Source organism: Excalfactoria chinensis, chromosome 1 (assembly GCF_039878825.1).
Source record: "Excalfactoria chinensis isolate bCotChi1 chromosome 1, bCotChi1.hap2, whole genome shotgun sequence".
Taxonomy (NCBI): Eukaryota; Metazoa; Chordata; class Aves; order Galliformes; family Phasianidae; genus Excalfactoria; species Excalfactoria chinensis.
This window is the reverse complement of record NC_092825.1, coordinates 108,616,392-108,636,906: the sequence shown is the minus strand read 5'-3', so window position 1 is coordinate 108,636,906 and position 20,515 is coordinate 108,616,392. Positions and strand designations below refer to the sequence as shown.

Sequence of the window (20,515 nt, the reverse complement as noted above, 5' to 3'; positions counted from 1 at the left end):
GCCAGGTTGTATAGGGCCCTGGGCAGCCTGAGCTGGTAGAAGAAGGGATTGGAGCTGGGTGGACCTTTAGGTCCCTTCAACTTCAACAGCCATTTGAACAGGATACCTGGAATTGTAACAGAACACACAGAGTGACTGCAGCAACAGGAAACTGTTCTACTGCACTTAACGAAAAGTACTTAAAATTGCAAGTTTCTATGCATATCTTCAGATTTCTTTGTGAAGTGAAGCCTTTCTTTGTTTGTTTGTTTGTTTTGGTTTTAAATAGGTTATTTCCCCATTCTAATTTGTTAAATATTTTCTTTCCAGCCGGGAAAAAACAAAAAGCAAAAAAAAAAAAAAAAAAAAAAAAAAAAAAAAAACAAAAAACACCAGCCAACAGCTAAGCACACATTTATTCAGCCATGCACAAAGCTTCATTTAAAATCTTTCATTTGAAAAAACACTGTAGAAGTAGATGAGTATCTCAGACCTAGATTCTATTGGCATCCAAATCATGACCAAAGACACAGAATGGAACTGGGTGCACGGAGATTCAATTCAGATGTATTTTACATAAAGAAAGAATGGTGCTTTAATCATAGAACCTAATAAGCTCAGAAACATCTATTAGACAACATCTGTGGAATAAAACAAAAAGGAAGACCTCTTTGGATGATGATGTCTAAACAAACTAGAAGTACAGGGCATAATGTAAAAAAATAAGCAGCAGAATGCTTATACAAAAACAAAGCTCACTCAGAGCTATCTGTCTTTTGCTTTACAGTTCAATTCTGTACACTTCCTAAATAAAAAGGGATATTTAACTCCCATATGAGATGTTCAGCAATTAATAACATTACAGAATTCAGATGAATCTGAAAGACTGGTATGGACGAGCCACATGAGAAATGCACAGCATTAATAATGCAGTTTGCTTTCCCTCCCTCTGTTCCTCCAAGGAGACAAGTCAAGACAAATACATCTTTTGTTCTTAAAAGTTCACACCTCAACAGCAGCCATTAAAAGTGTCTTTTTCAAGACTGTTTTCCTTTCATAACAATTCAATATACTTGTGAGAAAAATAATACTATGGCTGCTATCTCATGATAGTCTTCATATTGAATTGAGCAAATTCTAATTGCTATCAGAGGTTCAGGAATAAAAAGATTTACAGTGCTATAATACTACTAGAAACATTCATAACAGCTGAGTATTACATACATTCTGTAATTAACATACAAGCGTTCATTGTAGCCAACTTTCTAGAGTGCTATTGCTATCTATCCCTAATAATACTTCCTGCTTCATCAGGAAGCATCAGAAATTGAAGGAGACCCAATGCTTTTGGTAATTAACAAGCTAAAACTGTTACATCTTTTATTTTTCCCTTGCAGGCATCTCTTCACTCTTTAAAAGTAAAATGTTTATAATATAGGTTTTGACTTCTTCCAACCACATGTTAGGACCCACGAGCAGAAGATGGGAGAAAGATGATGCATTTTATTGATGAGACATACACATTTAATCTGATGTCGTATACAAACTTCTTCAACAACTTCATATGAAGTATTACACATGAATATCTATTTCTGTTTAAGATTCACAGAACAGCTCAGGTTGGAAGGGACCTCAGGGATCATGGAGCCACAAACCTCCCCATTTACTAGACCAGGTTGCCCAGGGCCCCATCCAACCTGGCCTTGAACACTTCCAGGGACAGGGCATCCACAACCTCTCTCAGCAGCCTGTTCCAACACCTCACAATTCTCATAGTAAAGAACTTCCCCTGACATGCAACCTTAATCTTTCCTCCTTCAACTTAAAACCATTTCCACTTGTCCTGCTGTTGTCCACCATTTCAAGGAATTAACTCCCCTCCTGTTTATAGGCTCCCTTCAGGTACTGTCAGGTTGCAGTGAGGCCACCCCGCAGCCTTCTCTTCTCCAGGCTGAACAAGGCCAGCTCCCTCAGCCTGTCTTTGTAGGGGAGGTGCTCCAGCCCCCAATCATCTTCTGTAATAAAATCACTAAATCAGACCATAAAAGGAGGTAGAAGAACATGCGGAATTAACAGAGAAAAGGAGAGGCAGAAATGCCTACATGCCTTCTCATGACCAACCTTTTTCTTTTCTGCCCCAGGCTACTGTACAGCATATTCACACCAACACTGTGAGTTGTTTTGGCATTATTGTTTGTTTGTTTTTAAATCACTTCTCCAACAGGATCTATGCCAGAGACTGAGCTCCTAATCACCAGTTAATTTCATTGAGCTAATAAAAAGGATCTCCTGAGGAAAAAAAGAGAGCTACAGACAAAATCAGAATATTTGAAACTTTGAAAAAATTTCAGGCAATTCTCTGCTACCTTTGCAAACACAAATATGTTCCCTTGCAGTTCTTATACAGAAGTAATTTCAAACACGTGCAAGCACCTCTAGATTTATATAACACATTAATCTGACAGTAACAACCTCCTAATCTAAAACAGAGCCCATCTTAGTGTCCTGTGTGATTTCCCAATAATAAGTAAGATCTTATTTCCTCAATAAATAAATAAAAGAACAAACAAACACCCACAACCTGAAAAACCCACATTGCTCTCCTAAAACAGACTTAGAGACAGAATAGTAGTGGAAGCTAAATGACATTTGTCTGGGTGCGGTGCTGTACACTTCCAAGAACACTCAGCTGCTACTTTCATATCATATCGCTGTGCCTGTAACAGATCCTTTAGCAACAACCCCACAAATGCCCTTGCAGGTGTTTTTACTTTGATGCAATTGGAATACTCAAGAGGCCAGGCAGGTAATTCTTTCAACTGCCCAGCAATGATATGCTTGTTTAATTCTTTTATTTTGAGGTGGAAGAATTACAGAGCATTACAGAAACAGCATACTGTCTCTCTTCAGGTAAACCTAGACTTGAAACATGGTGCGGATCCCACATTCTCTAACTAACATTAGAAGTAACATTGCTGTCATTTAACACAGCAAAAATATGTTTTCCTCAAAATGCTGGGCCTTGATTGGAAGGCAACAGGCTTAGCCTCTTTTCTGTGTGTTACCATCTGAGACAACGAGCGTGCTGAGATCCATAGAAAGCCCGCTGTAATTTCAGAAAAATGATACTGACCTGTGAGAACTATCTGATTTTCATGTGTTACAGCATCTTTGACCTCTGCACAGAAATTGTTCTAACCAGAACACATTCACAAACGGATGTATTTCTGGTAGTTTGAGCATCTAGCTCTGTAACTGCGACTATAAGCCTCTTGAATTAGCTAACTGCACATTTGACTCTAAAAGTATTATTCCAGGCTAGAGTTCACAGAAAATTATGACTAGGAAAGAAAGCACGGTATTAATGGAGCTAATCATCCCACAAAGGCCATTTCTAAGATTTAATCAGGTGACAAGGCTAATATGGATAAGTGGCACAGCAAAGAATGCTTAGCAACACACAATCAGGATTCAACAGAACAAAATGCTATTATTAATGGCCAGCAGATACCAGACAACTTTCTCAGTTACTTAAACTATTTCATGCTTGCAACCCACTGTTTACCAATGTTGAAATGAAATCTCTTTTTATTTTCAACTGCAAAAGGAAACATTATGTTGTAAGTAACAAGGACTGACAAAACAACCTCACCTCAAATACTACCTAACATATTAAGTAAAAAATAGTAACAGAAAAAAGATAATAGTCTGGTATACTACAATGACTATTCAGAAAGCAAACAGCAGTATTAACACAAAACCCACAGTTTTTAATAACATGGGCTGACAACTGGTGAGAGGATTTTATGTGGACTAAATTGACAATACACACAGTATGTGTACATGTATATCATCATAGTATCATAGTATCGTGCGAGTTGGAAGGGACCTTAGAGATCATCAAGTCCAACTCCCGGGATTCAAGCCCTCTAGTGTAGCAGAGCGGCAGTTTTACCCCTTGTACCACAAGGGGGATTCGAACCCAGGCCCTCTGGTGTTGCAAGCGGTGGTTCTAACACCGTGTGCCACACATATGTATATGTATGCATGTGTATATCATAAAAACAGAATTATGTAGTTACATGAGCCATTTTCCCATGGAAAACCTGAAGAATAGTAAAAGAATCTTCCACTGTTTGGCACATCCATTCATACATTGTTGAAAAATCTTCAGTCCCTCTTACTTTTGAGGCAATTAATAAATAGCACCTTCCACAGAGTGGTTAAGGCTGCAAGCCACCTCTGGGGGTTGTCTGATCCAACCTCCTTATCAGGCAGGGTCACTTGAAATGGACTACCCATGGCTACTTGAATTGGCTTTTGAATATCTCTAAGGATGAAGTCTCCGCAGCCTCTCCTATTATATACTACAACATCAAGGCCTTGATTTTCCTACCGTTTGCACTCTGCCTGTCACAGATGCAGATACAGGGTGGTTCTGATGCAAGTGGCTTAGAAATTGCTCCTCAAAATTAAGCACAACCCATTTTTTTAAAATTAGAAGACTCTGAAGTGAGCTGGCACCTCAGGAATATGAGAAATTAGCTGTATCTTCAGATTATTATTATTATTTTAAATATGAAATAAGCAGATAATTCTTTCCTCTAATGTAATGATAAAGAGGTTACGTAAAATTAATGGAATATTCAAATAACTGCAGAGACAATGAAAGGAATCTAGCTTTTGTGACAAAAGACTTCATGCTGTCTTCAGCAAGTAGATCCATCACAGATTGGTAAACAAGAAGGGAAAGAAGAGACATCTTATTCTCTTAATCATCGTTGCTTTGAGCTGTGTTAAATAACAATCAAGAAGTTATGTTTGACTATCAGGAAGAATCAAGTAAGAAGAAAAAAAGAAAATAGAAAAAGGAAAAGGATTTTTCCCATATAAGAGCTGAAAACTGTTAAATGATGGTATTAAGGCATATTACAGTTCCTTCACTGGTGGCAACTGCATGTTCATCTGAACACTACACTTTAGAAAGTAAAACCACCAAAATTAGTATTTTACTTTCTAACAGTCAAACAAAGCAGATTTAGAGAAGACCAGGATTTGCTTCGTTGAGTGGGAGTGAATGCCAGCAATGATGGGAGCACTGGGAACAAAAGAGGCCATAGATAGTCACATCATCAATACTCTGGCTCTATCGATTCACTATTCTTAGAGATTTCCAGCACATTGTTACAATTCTCTGCCAGTTACTACAACTGCTGAAAAATGTTCCTTTACCATTTTTGCTTATCCAAGGAGGAAAGAAGAAATCAATGCAATACAATGACTGAATGCTATTTGAGTGGCCTAGCTTTGATTTTCAGTCATTGAGGTCATCCAAGACATTCACAAGCTGACAGGAAATACAAAAGACTGCTTTCACAGACAGCCAATAATTTTAAGTCTATTGCTTATGTAAGGCAATGTGTAACATGCAATTCATTGTCCACATGTCATAAATATACTGATGAGAAGAGTGTTAACTTTATCCGAATACTGTTAAAGCTCCCTGTTCCTTATGCTACTCCTAAGATTTTACTGTGGAGCCTGAGTCAAATCACCATAATCATGCCATCTTAGGCTGCTCAGAACACTAATGAACCTATTCAAAAGCTCAGCACAAATGGCAGACTTCAGCATCCAGACTACTAAATTAAAAAAAAGTACAACTAAATCCTTCCAAAATAGTACAACATTTTGAGGATGTTTGGTAAAGATTCAAGACAAATTTAGGAATAGGAGCTGGAGTATTACACACCAAAAACATTTAATCTCAAGTCAGTTTTCCCCTTCTGCTTCCTGAGATACAGGAGTACACCGCTGGGGATTGCATTTGCTGCACAGAAGACAGAAGGGAGAACAGTTCCACGAACAAACTTACTAGATTTCTACTGACGCCACAGGCTCAGACTGAATTCCAGATAAAGAAAGCTCCTTGTGTTTCTTATTTTATTGTTAGCCTGAACTATTCTCTCATCATAAACACCTAAGTAAAAGAAAAGCTTCTTGATTTTTCTCCTTTCTTTCTTTCCATTCATTAAGACATTACAGATGTTGCTAGAACAGTCTTATTCTTCTGACCTAACTTTGCCTAATTAGTTATTGAGGAAAATACATAAAATGCTTTTGAGGACTGGTAGAGAAATATGAATGTAGACAAAGAGCAGTAATGAGAAAGAAAAGAGAATAATAGAGTGAGTGACATTGTTGTAGGAAAAAGAAGGAAAGAAAACAATGACAGAAGAGAAGAAAGCGGACTGTGATGGAAGACAAATAGGAAGATGAAGGCACTGGGAGACACCTTTCTTGGCTTGGGGGAAGAAAGGGAAAGCAAAGCATGCAAAAGAAGAAACAAAGGTAGGACAGAAAAAGGTGACAAGTCCTTTCCGGAGTGAGAAAGGCATAAGGCATTAGGATTAGGGTTAGCTGTGATACTGCTTACACACAGCGTTGGATGTACAGCTGAAAGTTCATACAAAGGAAAGCTTTAGATTTGCACAAAAGCACCACCTAAGCATATGAAGCAAAGCAGTGTAGTGTGATCTGCCTCCCCAGGCCATTAACCACATAGCAAAAGAGGGGGGGAGCGGGGAAAGAGAAGAAAAAAAAAAAAAAAAAAAAAAAAAAGTTGACTAGGACTCCAACATATCAGAATGATGCAAGCAATCTGCATATGAACACTGAAACAATAACGAGTAGCTGTGAAATGTACATATAAATCTAGGTTTAAAAATAAAACAAACAAACAAATTTCATAGAATTTCAGTTCACATTTCCAGAATACTTCAAGTAAACATAATATAGGCATTCAACTCTGATTCATACAGCAGTAACAGTATTCCCAGCAGTGGGCCTTGTCCTCCTCTAGTCTAGCACACACAAGCATGCTTTGGGAACTGACTGTATCTCACTACATCTGTACTGAGCATTTGGCCCAGAAGGAAGGAGCAGCAGAATCACAATAACAAGCAGAAACTGTTCCAAATTACTCCGTGGTCTGGTTATATTCTTCTTGCTGTCTGACTGCTATATGGAGTACCTAATAACTTAACGGCACAGGCTGCAAATAATGTAAGTGGGTTGAAAATAAAACACTTCCCCGCCTCTAGCCCCTAAACATTTCAGATTCTTCTTGCTCATTTTGCATAGGAGAAAAATACTTTTTGGAAGAAGGCTCTGACTTCAGATCTTGTCATCAGCAGTGCAAGGACATGAGAAAGGAAGGACAGCTCATTTCCTCTCCCACTGAATCGTAGCAGCATGCTGCCAGTCAGGACACCAGCCTCAAATGCTGGCAACCCAGCTTTGTCTTAGGCTCTTGTAATAAGGACATTAACCAATTTTGAACCACACTTCACAAAAATACTGTAGTCTCCTAGTTATGGATATTTTTGCAAACACAGCTTTTGCTGGTTCCCCTTGTTGGCTTCCACTTATTGTTTTCTAACCTGTAATATTTTCAACCCAGGAAATTTTTCTGAAGTGAAAAAAATCATTCCTTATATGCAACCTAAAAATCCCTCAATATATCTGAATTCTCCATAGAAGATCCATCATTTCTCAAAATTGAACAAAACCATCCCCTCTTGTTGGTCCTTGAAAGCAGTGAAATTTCTCCTGATAAGTTCTTTGCAATACTGGGCAAAGCGTAATTAGGAATATCAATAATCTTACATAGGAAGACTCACTCAACTCGTGTTAGGGACTCTGGCTATAGAACATCCCTTCTCAGAAAATGACCATCATCCAGGAGGTGTTCTCCTTTCAGAGGCTAGCCCTTATATGAGCTGAAGGTTGTGTGGGACAAACAGGTAAACTACTTGCATCTGTGCTTCCTGGGCCAGCCACCCCTTCACCAGGTGTTCAATCATCACATCAGTCTGTGACATGTCAGTTCCCTTATACCTCTCTACCTGAGAAGCTGGATGGTACTCACTAGGGAAAGGGTTAATCTTACAAACAAAACAAAACAAAACAAAAAAAAAAAAAGTGTAAATATGTAGTTATTCATTTGAAGATTCAGCTTTGTATGAGCCCCTTTTTCAATGTCAAGTATATACTGACAAACCAAATCTAGGACTGGTAATATATTCATATTAGCATGTGCTATTTGAACATCATACCATCAATACAGTAGTATTTTTGAACACTGTAGATGATATTTCATACCCCAAAATGAGGACGTATGTTTGCACTCACTCAGACCTCGTGATGGTTAGAAGTGAAGTGAAACAAAACCAAATGCAATGAATGAACCAACTGAATCCACTGCAGTTCGATGGAACTTCCAGAATACTGTCTGATGTAACTATATTATGAACTTCTTGATAGCCAGGTACCAATTAAGTTATGCTGCACCAGTACATCCAAGTGCTGTGAAAAAATACTACTAATAAGATCTAAAAGGATGCATAAGTTCATTCATTGTTATAAATTGTATAACAATAATCAAAAATTCACTTCAGAAAATTTGGAGGTTACCAACCAAAAAATGAAAGAAAAATGAAAGAAAGTAAAGGCTCTTAGTAGACTCTAACATCACCTTACCAAATAAGCATTCTGGGGAAAAATGTGTTACTATTTCTATTTAAGTGGATTGTTGTGAATAGAAATCTTTGTTTCTTCCTACAGATTAGGCACAAGTTAGACCTGATGGTCTTTATAGGTCTCTTCCAACTCAGGATATTCTATGATTCTATGAAGTAAAACGCTTCTGACAATCTTCACTTGCAGACAGGCTTCCCACATCTCTCACTTCCTTGAATCCTTGGGTAGGAGTTGGGAGAGCAAAATTCCCCTCAGTTGTAAGGTCAGAACAAGTCAGAAACCACCTCATGAGACTAAATTTGTGGAAGTATATGGGGTTGGACGACATGCCTCTTAGGTCCTGAAGAAATTGGCTGATGTAGTTTTCAGTCACTCTCCATCATATTTGAAGAGTCATGGCTTTCAGACAAAGTCTCCAGTGACTGGAAAACCGGAAACATCACTTCTCAGAGACTGCCAGCATGACTTCACCAAGGTCAGACTGTGCCGGACCAATCTGGTGGCCATCTATGACAGAGTGACAGCATTGGTAGAGAAAGGAACAGCAACTGATGTCATCTACCTGAACTTGTCCAAGGCCACACTCCATATTCTTATCTCAAAATTGGAGAGTGATGGATTTGAAGGCTGGGTTGTTCCGTGGATGAAGAATTGGCTGGATGGTCACAGACAAAGGGTTGTTGTCAATGGCTCTATGGCCAGGTGGAGGACAATCATGGGTAGCATCCCCCAAGGGGTCCATCTTGGGACTGGTGCTCTTTAACATCTTTATCAATAAACCCAGACAGTTATACTGTTTTCCACATACATTTCCTACTATTGTTACACCTAAAACATATTTTGAGACAGCAGACACAAGCTGCAATGTTCACCACAGGCCCTCTCATCCCCAAGGCAGTGGAGGATGTATGAGGCCTGCGGGCATTGTACAGGAAGAAAGCACCTGCTGCTGCTCAGCACAGCTCCGGCTGTTGGTCCAACTTGGACGAAAGGGAGGATTTAATGGACTTTTCAAAACAACAGGTTTTACTCATGCAAAGGACTGAGCAGACACAACAGACACATTAAATAAGTCTTGAATGTATTAGTTCTAGCTTCAGCTGTTCCTGTTTTAAACTCCCTCTCCCCCTCCCCCCGCCTTGCTGTTAGCAAAAGAAAGAAGAAACAAGTCAGCATCAGGCATTTCTTTTCCTCCTCAGAGTACAGGCCTATTCTCACACATCACTCCTGTGGAGGAATGTGGAGTCAGGATGGTTTGATAGACCCAGTCAAGCTGCAAGTCAAAGAGCAGATGCTATGGAAGCCCTCAGATACAGATGGCACTATATAATTCTTACCACTTGATGTTAAATAAATTTGTTTTGTGTACACTGCACATTTAGCAACAACTCAAAATAAATATAACTACTCTTCAGTATCAATGATGTGAGAATTGCTGAAACTAATTCAGAGTGAAAACAGGTTCCCTCAACACTGCTACTATCACCAGGCCTGCTCCCAAGCTAACCCCAAACTATAAATATTTGTTAGAGATGTGTGAAAAGTTACATCTGAGAAAACAGCAGCATTGGCAGATTGTGTATTTCAACAATGTCACAAAAAACAGCACCAACTAAGAAACACATTATTCAAAACCTGCAAACAGCTCTAGCCTTCATGCTTTTTAACCAGGCAAATTGTTACTGAAAACATGAGCCTGATATTTTCTCCGCATCCCCCCTCCCACATCCCCCCATTTTTGTTTGCAGTAAGCTTCAGAGGGCAGATCACCCATCAGCTGATCAGCAGGCAACCCCAGAGTGAACTGACACAGGCACCGTGTGGGCGTATTATTATTGCAGAAGTAGTTGTAGTCAAGGTTATGTAACTAGCTAAAATTACCCACAGCTTTCATAGTCACAGTGTTCATGTAAAAATATGCTTTTTTTTTTTTTTTTTTTTTTTTTGCTTTGTTTTCTGTTGCTTTGTTCTGAAAACGGTGTATAAACAAGCACTCTTAAAACGATTTCACATTCTAGATTCCTACTTATTTTCGAATGCAGAGAATGAAGGACAAGGCACCAAGGGTAGTGAGATTTTTTCATGATCAAGTCAAAGTAGCAAACCTCAAAATGGGAAAGTAAGAGTCCCCAAACTTTCTGAATGACAGACTGTCGACTCAGTGCAAACAAAGATGAAGGAAATAACAGGATTTAAAAGAGTTTATCAGAGTATAAAATATGACAGCAGAATCTAGTGTTTTGCTGATGTAAAGACCATATTCTGCTGCGCTGCTTTCAGTAAATGCCACCTAGTGATACACAATTGCAAAGCTTAGAAGTTCTTGCATTTTTATGTATTTCCGCAGTTTTTTATTTACTAAAAAAATAATTTAAAAAAAAATAAAATCAGACATGCTTTACAGTCACAGTCCATTAATATTCATGTCATATACATGCAGAACAGAGAAGACAAGTTAATAACACCTGCAGATCTTGTTTCATTATTAAAATATTCATTACAAACAACTCTATTAAGTACACAGTGGTGGCTAACGTTTGTCTGTAATATTTCAAGTTCCTTTTTTTGTTTCTCTGTCAAAAGCAGTTAGAGAACAAGCTATGCAGTCTGCTTGAGTGACTGCTGTCTACTTTCTTTCATCTGAGCCAATTAGTGTCTGAGTCGGTTTATGCAGGCTGCCTCTAAGACATGTATTGGAGAAGTCTGTTATAAATGAGATTGAAGTGTTAATAAGCAATTGTTTAAAATACACACACTTTTTCTTAAAGTGAAGAAAAACTTATAACATTCAATCGTCTCACTTGGCTTTCACCTTATTATAAAGAATTTGCAAAACTTTGAAAGAAAATTTCCTTCTTAGGACAGCTGTACAAATGAAAGGTTGGTGGTCCATGCTTTGCACTCCTGTTTTAACATCATTTGAAGTAGCCAAAGTAATGATGAATGTGTCTAAATGGAAGCTGTAATCTATTTCATTCACAGTAAACTATTACAGATCATATGCTATTAGGTGTCAGCTTCCTCTCATCATCCCCAAAAATACCCTTCTCAAAGGAGGAGATAAAGGATATGCTAAGAATAAGATAAAGCATTTCAGAAACCCCTACTGATATCAATCAACTGGACAATAAAGCAAACAAAGGAATTCCAATGTAACACAACAAAAAAAACCACTCCAACTTAATAGAACAGAATTTAGTTCCTCTAGAACTCTTCTAATTTCACAACTACATTATACTATTTCTTATGGCTCAATTGTACAAATGACTGTGAAGAAGCTTAGATTTTCAGAAGTATATAATTGAGTAAAATAAATTGGTATAATAAATATGCTTGTCTCCTACTGTCTCATATTTGGGAAGACTGCTATTATTTCACAGACGTGAAGGATAGTACAGACTATTTAGAAGTCTAAATATCATGATTTCACAGAAATCTCAGTTCAACTGTGCCTTTCAAACACTCCCTACCATATCAAAAGTCCTGGAAACTCACTGAATTTCTAGAAAGCTCACGTGCAACTCTAATAAACAACCATGATAACAACTGCAGACTCCTTTTTCCCTATGAAGTTTCTCATTTTCTCTTTAACAGGTTTAGCTAGGAAGTGATTGCTCAGCCCCTAAAGTAAAGTTATCCCCTCATAATGTAAAGTCATCCATACTGGAATAATTATGTGCATTTAACTTGGTGAGTTTTTTTTTGTTTGTTTGTTGTTTTTTTTTTTTTTGTTTGTTTGTTTTGTTTGTTTTTTTTGTTTGTTTTTTTCCCCTCTTCTTGTTACTAATATATTGAAAAAAGAGAACACAATATAGAAATCAGTTTTACTCCTCATCAGGAACATGGTGGCTGCCATAACAGATGAAATGCACTTTTCACTATTTTTAAGATACAAAGCATTAAAGTCAAAATTCACTCTGATGTCCGGACCAACAGTAGTTCAATCCTTTCTTCCTCATATTTCAGGGAGAAAAAAGTTACAATTACATGGAACAAGCATTATCATTAGTAGAAATTACATCACTGTAAACAAACGAAGCTCTTTAGTTAATGCATTATCTTTGTCTATCAAAGTTATGCAGTGCATGGAACTAATTTCTAGTCCAAAACTTGTATGTCAGGATTTGCAGTTAGAAGGAGAAGCCTGCAACATGTGATAGATATGGGAAATAACTGAAAGTACTAAGGAATCCCGTTCTAAACACATCTACCTGATACTAATGTAATAACAGGCAAAAGTTAAACCTGAATACTAAATACTAAAATCTGATAGAACAACTTCTTATGTAGGTGCTGTGATAGGAAGTAACTCATTTGCAATAGCAATATATATTTTTTTAATTCATGCAGATCTCATGGCCTCTCAATTGGAATTAAAACTTTCAGGCTGCAACAGACACAAACATTTTAGATGTTATCTACATTCACCACCTGGATGTACATTGATCAAGACTTTTCATTTCATACACTGTTCAGAACTGCCCCCAGAGAATGATTCCATATCTATAACATTAAGTGAAGATTAAGAAATATAGTATTGATGTGATGACAGTTACCTATTACAAATATTGATTTTGCTTTCAATTCAGTGTCATCTCATAAGCTTTACACAGAGAGGAATTGCACTGCCTTAAAATAAATCCAGTACAGAAAAGGAAGAAAAATATCTATTTGTCTTTCTTTTTACAGTTGTTCTTTTTCAGTCTAGACAACTCAAGGCAGGCATTCTGAAACATCATGAACTATGTTCAAGAAGCATATTGTTATTCCATTCCAATGTTTTCACAATAGTAAGGAACAGTATTTTTGTTGTCAAATACCTTCTAGAGACACGTCAAGCAGATCACTGTGGTCATATCAACTCTAACAGATAAACAGAAATGAATACTCATTGGAATTCAAGTTTTGGTTTCTACTTTAGAGAACTCTTAGAAAGACCAACTGAACATTCTTCGAATGCTTTCAGAGAAAACACAAAATGCAGTAAAGTAATCAAGGTGGGGTTGAGGGGAGGAATCCACGTCTTCAAGACATACAACCTCTAGAAACTCAAACCAGACCTAATATATTGAAAGTATACTTGGAAATATGTAGATCACTTTGAAAGTTATGTATTTACACAGAAACTACAACAGACACTGAGAACACAATAACGATGTTTAATAGAGGAAATTCTCAGCTACAAAACAGTATTTTTCAACATAGTCACTACCATGAGCTATGCATTTTAACCAGCGATGAAGAAGAGCATGCATGCCACACTCTCAAAAGTCAGCAGCAGTGGAGATGACCCACTGTCACCACTGCTGAAATGCACCACCTACTGCATCACTGGGCTCGCATCTACCGGTTGGTCTCCATAAACATTCAACAGTCAATAAACATCAGTGGGGGAATTCAGGGATACACCTTTGCTTTATCGACATTTCTGTGTCAGACTACCACCCTGTCAGACTGCCCATCTACTGCCATCTGCTGCACAACAACAAAACAGAACAGTGTTCCCTGCCATACCACCAACACTCGCCTCTGATGCTGTGGAACAATCTAACAAAATAGGAGGCATTACTTTTGGATCAGCCCTCATGGATTAGAATTTTGTGAGCAAATGTATTTAAGTCTAACAGTTTCGTTCTCGTGGGGACATTTTCCAAGATAAGTTGAAAATTTCTTCAATTTATGATGTGTAAGATGACATAATTAACAAAAAACATACAGGAAGAAAGTATGAGTTTTGTTATGGAATTTTCATACTTCTGGAAAGATCCAGAATGAACATTTAATTACACCACAACAAAACAAGATGGGGTACACAGCACACAGACACAGTAAATAGTTCAATTTTCTACGTAGTCTTTGACAGGGCTTTTGTTTTATAGCAACCAGGATTATATGCACAAGCAAGGGATCTAATTCTAACTGCATTTGTATTCCACTCAGTAACTTTTTAAAATCATCAGTCTAATGCAGCAGCTTCTCAGTAGGAAGATGCCAGAAGTCATATTTTAAACAGAAATCCAAATATGTGTTAGGCAAATGTGAAAATATATGGGTAGCTCATTGAGAGAGGAAATGAGAATTCATCTCCAGAAACTACTGATAAAATCTCACCCAAAAGGCTGAGACCATTACGTATCAGCTACTAGATTATCTAAAGCTACAACTCGCTGATGATCAAAGAAATACAAACTTTAGAATAATTAAAAACCAAACTTAGTACAAAAAGTGAATCCCATACAAATTGCATTCTTCGCAGTTATAATTATTATTTTCCAGTTCTCTAGCAGTTCAATTCCATAATCTCAAACAACTATATCAATCTGAATGAAGTTAACCCTTGCAAAAATGGAGTGTACAAGAGAACAAGTTCAGACATCACTATTCACCAAAGCAATTCACTGTGTCCATCATCAGAGAAGCTATTTCCCTTTGCCCTACTCATACTGAATCTAATCTCTATTTCTTTTTAAAATGCCCTTGTAATATGTTAATAATAAAGCTTCCTTGCATGTTCTTTATTTTAAGTTGTCAAACACCAAAATCTGAATTTGGTTGTACTTATCCCACATGATTCACTTTTGCACTGAGGTGCTCCTGAATAAGCAAAATCCTAAGGTAAAAGTGTAGAATTAATGAACACTTAAAAAAAATAATGGCAGAAAGGTGTTCATGTGGATCTAAACACAATTATTCTTTGTAAATCCTTAATATCAGGACTAACACCTGATATCCTGAAGGCATTATATATTAAGGATTCTTGTTTCATATTATTGCTAGACCTTCAGGCCACGTCAGTGTAGATCAAGAAATGACCTCTGTATTTTGGTCTTCTTTGAGTACTAAGATCCTTTTCCTAAGCCAAAAAAAAAACAGAAATAGTAGTACATTTTTGAGAATTTTAAGAAGCGAGGAACTAGCTGGCTATTCCACTAATAATTGCAATCCCTAGCCAATAATTTAGCAATCACACAAATAATGTCTATGTTATTTTGGTATTTCTATAACTCTAATTGGCAGGCATTCTTCATCAGGATCATCAGCTTGATGACAATGACACATGGAGGTTAAATTCCTTGGATATTTAATTAGTCATCAAAAGCAATGCTTCTGTGACATTCAGACTCCACCAACAACACAGCAGAACTCAAGGAGTTGTAACCAAATATTAGTTTTGGAAATTAAAAATACTGCTATTCTCATATGGAACAAGTAGAATATCAGGCTGCAGTCAGCTAAAGCAGTGAGTGATATAGTGAGGATTTCTAATAAAAAATGGCTTACAGAGGCCAAATTGATATGACTGTCACGTTTCTATGGATGCAAATAGTACTAACTTCATCTCTATGTTATTGTGCCAGAAAGGAACTGAAGTGTACTTCAAGTTGTAACATTTTTCCTCCATTTATAATTCAAAGATGGAAAAAGAACTTAGGAAATATGCAACTTCCCATATTAAGTTAATAAGACTGCATTCTAACACGCATACTGTTCCTCAAAAATCCTTTTTCTTTTGTTTTCCTCCCCAAAAGAAACACAAATGTAGTACTTAAACATAAGAACAGATATCTTCTTAATTGTGTTTGCTTTCATAATTGGGCATACAAACATTCTGTAATATAAAAAAACAAGTATTTGCCTCCCATTAGTTGTTATACATCAAAAACGACAGCCCAGAACACAGATTGGACATCTGCACTGAACAAAGTGAGCCTGCCTACTAATTTATTACATGGAAAGAATTTAATTATCATTTCCCTCTTCCCCATAAAGACCGATGTGGTCATGAGAAAATAATTTACAGTGCTAAGAGCAAATATAATGAAAAAAACCCTATTCATTTTAGCAAGGGGAGGATCAGTTTACAGAAGCAATATAAATGCAAAATTTAAAAAGAATGATGCTGCTTGAAATACCGTCAAGAAACAATTAGGGAATTATGCTCTTACACTAAATGGAACTAAATGTTTCAGTATTGTCTCTCCATAAGCGACTTAACATGGTGAGATTAAGTTATGAAACAGTTGAAACAAAGAGTTTTTAAATCTTTCCAGACAATTAGATGAGTAGCTAAGATTCACTGTAAATACGGAACAATCAGCCAGAAAAAGATACTAGCAATTAGTTATTCTTGTTTTTATTAGCGGAACACTCTTTGCATACTTTAAGCAGCGTTCACTATCATCATTGGTTTTTAGATGTAAAACTCACGCGAAATATCAGCTTGACTTAAATGATGTTTACAAAATAGATTAATATTAAGCCACATTACAATTTGCCATCAGAACTTAAAGTACTTTAAAAGTTGATTATGCCTATAGTTCTAGTACCAGAAATAGGTGAACTCATCTTCCTTTTAGCTGCTCATCTATGTAAGGTCTGAGACACTGTTGAGACATTCTCATAATACTGTCATGAGAGCTTAGGGCTTAGAACACATTCTGCATTTTGGTTTCAAAAAGCCAATGATGCAGTTTCCATGCACTGCATAGGCTTAGAAAAGAGGATCACACTGTTCCACAGATATTTGGCAAATAAATCTCTCTCCTACCTTGAAAGTGGGGAAAAAGCAATGCTATTGCTTGAAACAATGCACATAACTGGATTACCAAGCATCATTAGTGAGGATTACACTTTTGGTAAATTAATTAACACAGACTGATATTACTGCAGCAAAAGCAATACCAATGCTAAGGAAAAAAAAAAAAAAAAAAAAAAAAAAAAAAAGAATAAAAAACAACACACAAATTACAGAATTATAGCCCACAACATATATGTGCATCCATACTCAAATTTTGCAGTATTTGTATAAAGTGAAATGTCTCATATGCAGATATCCAAAAAAATCATTTCAAGCAGACATGTATATGAAATTTATAGTTTTTAAGTAATAAAGTTTTTACTGCTGATCATCACCTATATAGGGAGGCATCACCTCTACTCAGCTGTTGTGAGGCCCCATTTGGAGTACTGTGTCCAGGCCAGTACAGGAATGACGTGGAGCTCTTAGAGAGAGTCCAGAGGAGGGCCACTAAGATGATCAAAGGGCTGGAGCACCTCTCCTATGAAGAATGGTTGAGGAAACTAGGGCTTTTTAGTTTGGAGAAGAGAAGGCTCCAGAGAGACCTCATTGCGGCCTTCCAGAACTGGAAGGGAATGTATAAACGGGGGGGGAATGGCTATTTATGAGTGTGAGTAGTGACAGGACAAGGGGGAATAGTTTTAAACTGAGTCAGGGGAGGTTTGGATTAGATATTATGAGGAAGTTTTTCACACAGAGGGTGGTGATGCAGGAGGTTGTGGATGCCCCATCCCTGAAGGCATTCAAGGCCAGGCTAGATGTGGCTCTGGGCAGCCTGATCTGGTGACTGGTGACCCTGCATATAGCAGGGGGGCTGAAACTATATGATAATTGTGGTCCTTTTCAACCCAGACCACTCTATGATTCTAGATCATAGTGCTCTTTGACCGATTAGGCACGACAGAAGTAAAACAAGCACACTTAAGCTCTTCATACACATTAGTACTCAAGCAGGTACAACTCCGCATTACTGATTCACTAACATAGAGTTTTCCATATACCTCTGAAAGATGGCACATGCTTCCAATGATGTTTGATGACTATTACTAAACTCTTGAAGCAAGAAGCATTTTTCCTCACTTCTAAGTACTTATGAAGGGAGTTTACAATTCTAATGATACTAAAATGAGCACTAAATGTGATCCACGCTCCTTAATCCATGATTTAATCTAGGAACATAAACTTCAACCTGTGTATGTAAGCACCTGTTTTTCACTTTTATACTGTACATTTGACTGCAGCTTTTTTTTTTTTTTTTTTTTTTTTTTTTTTTTATGTTATTACTAGCTGTCATCTTCACATTACAAACTGCAATTAGGCTTGATGTTTAATATGCATGAGCCACATTTCTGATAGCTGCTATATGAAGCATAGGTCACAAATTACGTCTCTCTTCTGTATACCTATTCTATCATTAACTATTTTTCGGCGAGCAACTATTCTCAAGCACCAAGATAAATTCCTGAATCTGCATTTTTGTACAAACGCATATAAAAGGTATAATAGGAGTGCCATATGAATTAGTGAGCTATCAACAAATATTTCAAGTAGTGAACCTCACCATCAAGGATTTTGGGGTTACTTTGGAAATGCAGTTTCAGCAAGAATTCTTTGAATACATTTGGCTATTTATCTAGGAACTTGCAATAATTCATGAACCTTTTATGCATACACTTTTTAATATCTTTTATGTACTCATCCTCAACTACCATTAGCACCTCAAATCAGATTTAACAGCTTTGTTGAATTTTGCACCTGCAGTGAGAGACACTGGAAGCAATGCTGGACTCACCACTTTGGGACTGGCAAATTGAAAACACCACGGACAGAGGTACAAAAAGTCTGAACATCAAAAGATGTTTAAGGTGCACACTAAACCACAGCTAATTTACAAGCACACATCCACTTTCAGTATACAAGGTGGTCTTCCAATCTGATATCTCTGATGCCATTTCCTACACCATATAGTTGGAAGATACCTGAGTGCTCTGAAACAGCACCAATTATGCCACTCACCTTTAAAAATCCTAAAGAAAATCTGATCAGGATTGTGCCAAACTGAGAGAATAAGCCTCAAAGAAATGCCCACAAGAAAATTGATTTATTATATATATATATATTTAACTAAGGAAAACTTAAAGCAATTCAACTATCTCAAACCCAACAAACACAACAACCCTATTCTTTCTTCAACCCCTCTCAATTAGTTTATCAGTCTTTAAATCACAGGCCAAAATTATGTGCTGCATAACACTGTGGACTTAAGTATTTTTCCATCTTGGTTTTTTGTTGTTGTTGTTGTTTTTCCTATCTATCTTCTTTTTGGTGCAGTGGAACACTTCAAAAAATCCAGTTAAAATTCAAGCTGGGCTACCCAAAACCTCAGGAGAAAGACATAGATTGACTCCATTGCCTCTATTCCCAGGTTGAACAGCTTTCCACACATTGCTGCTGCTGAAATATCTGCTGAAGTAGCCAGCAGCATAGCTGTGGGTCTTAGTTTCCATTATCAGTTAACAGCATAGCTTAAGAAATGACAGTGGACTACGCTAGTTTGTTAATTAAATGCACGGAAACATCCCTACTGAAAAGTTGGATCTATCTATAGAATTACCATTAAGGAGAGGACTCACTGGGAATACAGTTTGTTCTTTTACAGGATGTTAAAAACAGGTAGAACAAACTAACAAACAAAAAATAACTAACTGATTCATATGTTGCCTCATACATGAATAAAGAGTACCACAGTACCACTGCCACTTTCATTTAAGATGAAAAACACTGCCCAGCCTAATGCATTAGGTGTTTTTCAGGTAAAAGTAAAGAGTTAAATAAATACTCTAAGCTCTTTACCCAGCTTACAAAAGAAAAAAAAGAAAAAAGAAAGAAAAAAAAAAGAAAATTGAGTGATACTTCTTGACATTCATTTTACGTATAATTTCCTACTTTACTCCTTAACTACAGAGAATCGATGTATTTTGCTACAGTATGGTTTATGTACTAACAACTATCAAAACTAGTACAAAACAAATTTATATGATACAAGAATCACTGCTAAATATGGAAAGCCTACCTACTTGAAATGTGCTGGCTTTCTGATAAGAAAGAAAGGAAGCAACTTTTTTTCACTTTTTGCAGAACAGATTCAATTCAGGGCTAGGCCAGCTTGACACATCTGACACACCATCATCTTCATCTCCTCTAAGGTGTGCATACTAGATTTCAATTCAGGCTAAGTTAGCTGAGATTATTGCAGAACACATTAAGACCGCTGGCAAGACACCACCCAGCTCAGAGTAGGATTTTCCTACAGTTCAGCCAAGCAGAAAGCACAGGGAGCGGGGAAGTGAGAGCAGACACTCCACTGTTGCTTTGCTCTTGCAGGCTTTGTCCTTGAAATGACCAGATGGGAAGGCA

General features: G+C 37.2%; 1 protein-coding gene across 15 annotated transcripts in view; it reads right to left on the bottom strand.

Annotated features, from left to right (window-relative positions):
* The window catches only part of DMD (dystrophin), a 1,110,121-nt gene that overhangs the window by 846,297 nt on the left and 243,309 nt on the right, over nucleotides 1–20,515 (bottom strand). The window lies entirely within an intron of this gene.